General features: G+C 27.8%; 1 long non-coding RNA gene across 1 annotated transcript; it reads left to right on the top strand.

Moving 5' to 3' along the window:
* Nucleotides 1-2,489: 2,489 nt before the first annotated feature.
* Nucleotides 2,490-7,104, top strand: LOC140177865 (uncharacterized). Its single transcript, XR_011869398.1, has 3 exons — nt 2,490-3,018; nt 4,175-5,777; nt 6,895-7,104. It is a non-coding gene; the product is annotated as an uncharacterized lncRNA (long non-coding RNA).
* The last annotated feature ends 1,572 nt before the right edge of the window (nt 7,105-8,676 follow it).

Here is an 8,676-nt window from a genome sequence, read left to right as displayed (position 1 = left end):
GCGGCGGTTTTAAAACCGCCACAATTTTTTTTAAAATCTATTGATCAAACTAGTTGCGGTTGTGAATCTCCACTCCCTACTAGGTGACGTTTGTGAAACCGCTAGAATTCTGTTTTGCGGTGGTTAAAAACCCCTACTAATTCCTAAAAAAATCGTCGCTATTCGACGTATCTCTTGTAATGATATTAGCTAAAATAAAAAATTTGATATTTCTTAAAAGTGTGAGATAATTTTTATTTTTTGAGCTAGATTTTAAAATAAGTTAGGCCCACTTAATTTTTTATAATTAGCATATAAAAATTATACATTACCAAATATAAAATATAGTTTTCAGAGATAACATAAGAGTTAAAACATGAAAGTTTTTAAAGTTAGAATAATAGATAATTCTAACAAAGTATATATAAAGAGACCAACTAAATCTATACAATAAATAGTTTAAACAATAATTAAAACATTACATCAATGGAATCATCATTCAATTAGTGAAATGAAGTATATGACAAACGTTTTGACTACGTTATTCTAAAAAATTCTAGTTTGACAGTCTATACCATGTAAGTTATAGTTTATATTAATTTTTTTAAATATTAAAAGTTCTAATAATGATTTCTTAAATATCAATAATGAATTAAAAGATGATTTTTAATTAATTTTAAAAAATCGTTAACCACTCTATTTTAAATTTATAAATTTATAAAAATATATATTTTGTAAAATTTAAACTAAAAACAAAAAAAAAATTTCTAATCTTATTATTTTTTGTATTTTATTTGAACTCGAATAAAAATATTTTTTATTAGTATTTTTGTTAATATCAATAAATTGTTAAAAATAATACAAACTGTATTGTGTAGCTTATTTGTTCATATCATTATTTTTTAATTTTCTGATCAATTTCATTGATATTATGACAGTAACTGTAAAATTAAAATAGAGAGTATACGTTTTTAATTTTATTCATATTATCTGTGAAGTTGAGATATGATATACAACAATATAATTCTTTCTACAAAAATATGGTATATTTTTCTCTCTCAATATGTTTTTTTTCCTTCTCTTTTTTTATATTCTATTATTTGATAGAATTTTTGTGCTTTTTATTCATTTTTTATATTTTTTTAAAAAATTCTGTATTTTTTTTCAATTTTTTTTATTTCCGTTATTAAGGAGACAATGTGGTAATAAGTTACTATTATTAGGTTAGGTACGTAGTACGTTGGGATAACGCGTTATATACAAAGTGTAGTTACGATTGCACACAAATATCACCATGTATGTATCCTACTATTGCAGACATGGCAGCTCGATAGTTGGCCCCTGACTACAGCTATCCGAGTCATATAGCACTCCAAATTAAAGGACTAACTAAGCTAGTAGCTAATGAGAATCCGTCTATTAGCATATGCACATAGGAGAAACTTCAACAACTATAACCTTTTACTTGGTGGCATCCAATCAACAATCTCACTTGTGAGTTTGTGGTTTGAAATATTAGCGATCGGAAAAATTACGCTACAATGTCTAAAGTTGATTTTTAGTAAATTTTAAAAGTAAAAAAAAAATAACATAAGATAAATAAAAGAAAAAAAAATTATACAAAAAAAACTAAACAAATTTAAAAGAGATTTTTATTTGAAGAAGAGTATTAGTAGAGATATAATCATTAATATTAGGATTAAGCACAATTTTAATCCCTAAAATAGAAATATATATGTCTGTAAAAATTATATATATAGAAAAGAAAGTGGGTGTTGAATCCACAATTTCTCCCTTATAAAAATTTATAATAACCATTAAGCTAATCATTGTTAAATAAATTTACTAATTTAGTACATTTATTATTTTTATAAAGTTAGTCTAAAATAAAAATAAAATTCAGATTGAGATATCACATATTACACCAAATGAATTCAAAACTTTTAACACTATTTTTTAAATTAGGTTCACTCAATTTTTTATTAATATATATGAAATTTTAAATAATTGAATTTTATATTCGCTTGAAAAATTTTGATTTTTTGCGGGTAAGGTAGAGTTTAGAACCTTAGAATGCAGACAGGATTAGGGTTGAAAGATTTTTAACCCGCGTAAAATATGGTAGAATTTTAAAAAAAAATTTTAACTCGCAGATAGAATTTGAATAAAGTCCAAGCCCTACCCTACCTTATCCTACTCATTATTGTCATAGCCCTAGCCATGTATTTGAATGCAGATATGGTAATTTGACAAGTCTATGTAAATGCTTATTTAACCTAGAGTAGAGGTTATTAAGAAAAATTTTTAGAAGAGTAAAATATTGTTTTTGTTCTTAATGTTTAGGGGTAAATTTTAAAGTTGTTTTTAACGTTTAATATAAGACTCAAGTTTTCAAAAATTAATTTAATAAAATAAAATTTAATTTAGTTATTATTATTATTATTATTATTATCATTATTATTATTATTATTATTATTATTATTATTATCGTTAAAAAAAAAAAGAAAAGAAAGTGGCCGAAGGCCATTATCCTACATATATGCCATTACACATATATTCAGTATGTATATACATATTAAAGCAAGAAAGAAAGCAAGCTAAGGTGGCTTGTATACATATATGACACATGTTTCTTTTATCTATAACCATGACACCTAACAATTTTTTATTATACTTATCATCACCACCTAATCTTCATTTTCTTCTCTGGAAACCGAACCAAACGTGAAAGAAAAGAAAGCAAGAGTGACCGAGAGTGAAGGAGAGAAACCGTGGAACCTCCATGTCTCTAATTTCAATTTCTTGTGATCCATAATTTTAATAAAATAATCCAATTCGATAAAAGTGTTCGTATCTTCCTTCTCTACACGTTGGCATATCTTTTGTTTGGTGGAAGCTGACGGTGATGTAGCTCCCCTTCTCTTTGAGTTCGGCCAATTGGAATTTTAGGAGGTACAGGTGATTTCTGACGTTTTCTTCTTCAGCAATTCGGTCAAAAAACTTCTCTGGAACTATCGTTGATTTTGATTTCATACAGAGGTAGGGGATTTTATTTTGAATTAACTGTTTTAAACTATGAATGCCATGGAAGTCTAGTGGGTATTTGTAAATAATTTAAGATTGTTTGGAATGACTGAATTTGATGAATATGTATTTGATTTCTTGATTGAAAATGGTTCAGCTGAGACTCGAAAAGGGTGGCTAAGCCCGAGTTTTAGGGGAAGTGTTGCCAAAATTTTATAAAATTTGAGGTTTTATTTGAAAAATTATTTTAAAAGATTTGATTTTGAAAAATTAAATTATTTAAAATATATTTAGTTAAGAAAAGATTTATTCTATTTTAAAGTTTGATTTATTAAGAAAAATATAATGTTTTAAACCCAATCTTTTAAGGAGAGATTTTGTTTTAAGTAAAGATTTGAGCTCGGTTTATTAAGAAAAGGAATCTCTGCCATAGGAGAGCAGAGAACAAGGATTTAAAGAATATATTAATTAATGAAGTGTCTGCCATAGGAGAGCAGATGTGACATTGTTTGGGCCTTAGTGCCAAATGTAAAGTGGGGACGCCCACACACTGAGAACTGTTTTCCAGATGTACGCTTATTGATTTGGAAAGTCACACTGATGCGGCCTAGCCGTACGACTTAAAGTCACACTGATGCGGCCTGGCCGTACGACTTATAAGCACACTGATGCATCTGGAAAACCATATCTGGGACTTGTGCCCAGGTAATGTCGAGAGCGGGTAGGCAACCGACACATGAGCTCATGGCCTGCGTTAGGGATAGACATGCATCATATTGATTGCGCTTGCCTGTTTTATTACTTTGTGATTGTATTGTTTGTCTTGTTGTGACTTGTTTGTACATTGAATTGAATCTCTTGCTTGTACTACTTGTTTGTGAGTGTATTAAATTGATTACCAGTTGACATTTGACTGAGGATTAATACGTGGCTGTGAGACAGAAAGTGTGACTAATTTTATATTTAAGTTTTGTTTTGAGTTAAGAGATTTTAAAAGGAGGTAATTAATTATCTAAAGTAGAACCAAGAGTATTTTCAAAGGGTTTGATAAAAATATATTTTTATTGAGTAAAGTTAATTATTTGCACTTTATTTCATTACTTTTACGGCATTCCCATTCCCTGTTGAGAACGTGTGGTTTGTTCTCACCCCAAATCTTCCACCCTTTTAGTGACACAGGTTCGGAGATTCAGTAAGAAGTTGCAGACGATTAGTAGATTTACTTGTGATTCTTGTTGTTTTTATAGAGTTCCATCGCCCTTGTTGCTTCAGGGTTTTTATTTTATCCAGAGGGATAGGTATTGTATTTGAGTTTTACATTGAATTTAATTGTATAGCATCTATTATTATTAATAATTATGTGATTATTATTATTTGAAGATTTTTTTGTTATGTGAGATTAATTACTAAAATCTATTTTCTGAAATTTTCTTAAAAACAGAAACGCAATATCGACGTAAAGGCTCAATAGTAAATTTATAATAAAGAAAATCAGGTCCGTAACGCCTTACTTTTGGTACGATCATGACGTGTTAAAAGTTAGGGTGTTACATTATGGTATCAGAGCAGTTCGTTCCCGTTAGAGCCTTGGGAATGGACTGACTATGCTTTACTGCATACTCTGAGTGTCTGTCATGCAGTAGGACTTGTCCCACTGACAAGAGTTTGAGTTTCAAATGCATGATTGTCTATTGATTAATTCTGTTAGTCAACTGTTGCATCTCTCATGGTATTAGGTCTGGCCAACTTAATACTAATGATTCATGTATATAGAAACACTAATGGATTATCATAGACGAGATAGAAGTAATAGGTAACGTGAATCATGGGGTTTGAGAACGTTAGAAGTAAAGTTTTAGGAAAACGTATACTCCTTATTCGTGCTAAAGTAGTTTGAAGTCATCTCTTCCTTGCTTGCTTGCAGAGAAATTTTGTTTCGAACTTCTTTCTTGAGATATATTTTGAATAACTCCCGACCATATCTTGTCATTTATAAGATATGATTTCCTTCACATAAACTGGACATGCCAAACCTTTTTCTTTCTTTTTTTGACGTTTTGAAAATAAAGTTGGTGCAAACCTTTTCTATCTTATATCAATTTTCGAGGACGAAAATTTTTATAGGTGGAGTAGGATGTAAGACCCCAAGTTTTCAAAAATTAATTTAATAAAATAAAATTTAATTTAGTAATTATTATTATTATTATTATTATTATTATCGTTAAAAAAAAAAAGAAAAGAAAGTGGCCGAAGGCCATTATCCTACATATATGCCATTACACATATATTCAGTATGTATATACATATTAAAGCAAGAAAGAAAGCAAGCTAAGGTGGCTTGTATACATATATGACACATGTTTCTTTTATCTATAACCATGACACCTAACAATTTTTTATTATACTTATCATCACCACCTAATCTTCATTTTCCTCTCTGGAAACCGAACCAAACGTGAAAGAAAAGAAAGCAAGAGTGACCGAGAATGAAGAAGAGAAACCGTGGAACTTCCATGTCTCTAACTTCAATTTCTTGTGATCCATAATTTTAATAAAATAATCCAATTTGATAAAAGTGTTCGTATCTTCCTCCTCTACACGTTGGCATATCTTTTGTTCGGTGGAAGCTGACGGTGATGTAGTTCTCCTTCTCTTTGAGTTCGGCCAATTGGATTATTGGAGTTTTAGGAGGTACATGTGATTTCTGACGTTTTCTTCTTCAGCAACTCGGTCAAAAAGCTTCTTTGGAGCTATCGTTGATTTTGATTTCATAGGTAGGGGATTTTATTTTGAAATTAACTGTTTTAAACTATGAATGCCATGGAAGTCTAGTGGGTATTTGTAAATAATTTAAGATTGTTTGGAATGACTGAATTTGATGAATATGTATTTGATTTCTTGATTGAAAAGAGGTTGAAAATGGTTCAGTTGGGACTCGAAAATTGTGGCTAAGCCCGAGTTTTAGGGGAAGTGCTGCCAAAATTTTATAAAATATGAGGTTTTATTTGAAAAGTTATTTTAAAAGATTTGGTTTTAAAAAATTAAATTATTTAAAATATATTTAGTTAAGAAAAGATTTATTCTATTTTAAAATTTGATTTATTAAGAAAAATATAATGTTTTAAACTCAATCTTTTAAGGAGAGATTTTGTTTTAAGTAAAGATTTGAGCTCGTTTTATTAAGAAAAGGAATCTCTGCCATAGGAGAGCAGAGAACAAGGATTTAAAGAATATATTAATTAATGAAGTGTCTGCCACAGGAGAGCATATGTGACATTGTTTGGACCTTAGTGTCAAATGTAAAGTGGGGACGCCCACACACTGAGAACTGTTTTCCAGATGTACGCTTATTGATTTGGAAAGTCACACTGATGCATCTGGAAAACTATATCTGGGACTTGTGCCCAGGTAATGTTGGGAGCGGGTAGGCAACCGACACATGAGCTCATGGCCTGCGTTAGAGATAGACATGCATCATATTGATTGCGCATTTGTATTTGATTGCGCTTGCCTGTTTTATTACTTTGTGATTGTATTGTTTGTCTTGTTGTGACTTGCTTGTACATTGAATTGAATCTCTTGCTTGCACTACTTGTTTGTGAGTGTATTAAAGTGATTACGAGTTGACATTTGACTGAGGATTAATATGTGCTGTGAGACAGAAAGTGTGACTAATTTTATATTTAAGTTTTGTTTTGAGTTAAGAGATTTTAAAAGGAGGTAATTAATTATCTAAAGTAGAACCAAGAGTATTTTCAAAGGGTTTGATAAAAATATATTTTTATTGAGTAAAGTTAATTATTTGTACTTTATTTCATTACTTTTACGGCATTCCCATTCCCTACTGAGAACGTGTGGTTTGTTCTCACCCCAAATCTTTCACCCTTTCAGTGACACAGGTTCGGAGATTCAATAAGAAGTTGCAGACGATTAGTAGATTTACTTGTGATTCTTGTTGTTTTTATAGAGTTCTCTCGCCCTTGTTGCTTCAGGGTTTTTATTTTATCCAGAGGGATAGGTATTGTATTTGAGTTTTACATTGAATTTAATTGTATAGCATCTATTATTATTAATAATTATGTGATTATTATTATTTGAAAATTTTTTTGTTATGTGAGATTAATTACTAAAATCTATTTTCTGAAATTTTCTTAAAAACGGAAACGCAATATCGACGTAAAGGCTCAATAGTAAATTTATAATAAAGGAAATCAGATCCGTAACGCCTTACTTTTGGTACGATCATGACGTGTTAAAAGTTAGGGTATTACATTTAATTTGTTTTATTCAAGTCTATAATGTTTTAAAATTGTATTAATGTTATTCTGCTCTTAGTGATCTATTAATAAAATTGACGATAGGACAAAATCGAGACGATTTTGAAATGTTAGAGACTTAAATAGAACGAAAATATTGGAGACAAAAATGATACGTTACTCTTAGAAGAATTACCAAATCAAGTAAAATGATAGTAAATTTTAACGGAATGAATTGTATTACGAATTCAAATTTTTTACTTATATATACAATAAATTATACAAGATGTTTACTTGTATAAATAATAAAGAACATGTATATATATAATAAAGTATAAAATATATTTTTTGTTTTAAATATACTGAATTTTTTAATGTTTAATTTAATTAAATTTTATTCAATTTTTTTATTTTTTTTAAATTAATTAGCCAGGATAAATTGTCCTTTTTTTATTTTAAAAGGATAAAGAGTTGTCGTCAAAATTTAGTAAAAATTTTTAAAATATTTTTAAGTTTTATTTTGTTTTAATTTTATTTTAAAATTTTTTATTTGTATTAAATATATCTATGATAATTAAATTTTAAACAATTTAAAGACCAATCTAATAATAATACATAATAATTATGTTTGATTTATTTGTGTTAAAAGTTGTTCTTATGAACTTGTTATTAAATTAATTTTAAAATTTTTAAAATATTAGTCGTTAAAAATATATTTAATACAAATAAAAAAGTTTAACAAAATTAAAACAAAATAAAATTTAAAAATATTTTAAAATTTTTTGTCAAATTTTAAAATATATATATATTTTGTCCTTTAGAAAAATACAATTTGTCTTTATTATATGATTTGTCGGAGCTAATTATGGACTTACGATATTAGTAATTTAGTATACTGCATCATTCTTCTGGAAATCGCCAAATTTAGAATCATATATAAAATATAAATAAATATATAAATTAAAAGATAGTGCCTTTTTTTTTCTCCTTATCTTCCCCCGCATACCATTATATATCCGCTATACCGTATTACCATATACCATAAGGGCAAAACTTAATTACATTTTACGAGGAATGTTTAAGGTTGACAAAATTTATTTTTTTTAGTAATAATTAATTATTAATATTTTTTAAAATATAATCTAAAAATATATTATTTAATTATTAAATTAATAAAATTAAGTTTATGATTAAAAATAATAATTAAAAATAATAAATTAGGTTTGCACTTGAATTTTTCTCATATTTCATGATGCTAATGAAACAATCGCAATACTATCTATATATCACAAAACCTTTTTCCGGCCAAAAATATAACCCAAACCAACTTCGTTAATAATAAGGATTTTTTAAATCTTAAAATGATTAATTCGAGGTAAAAAATCATTTAATGTAAAATTAATAATTAAAAATTATT

The sequence above is a fragment of the Arachis hypogaea genome, chromosome 13, assembly GCF_003086295.3.
Source record: "Arachis hypogaea cultivar Tifrunner chromosome 13, arahy.Tifrunner.gnm2.J5K5, whole genome shotgun sequence".
Classification (NCBI taxonomy): domain Eukaryota; kingdom Viridiplantae; phylum Streptophyta; class Magnoliopsida; order Fabales; family Fabaceae; genus Arachis; species Arachis hypogaea.
This window is presented reverse-complemented; position numbering and strand designations above follow the sequence as displayed.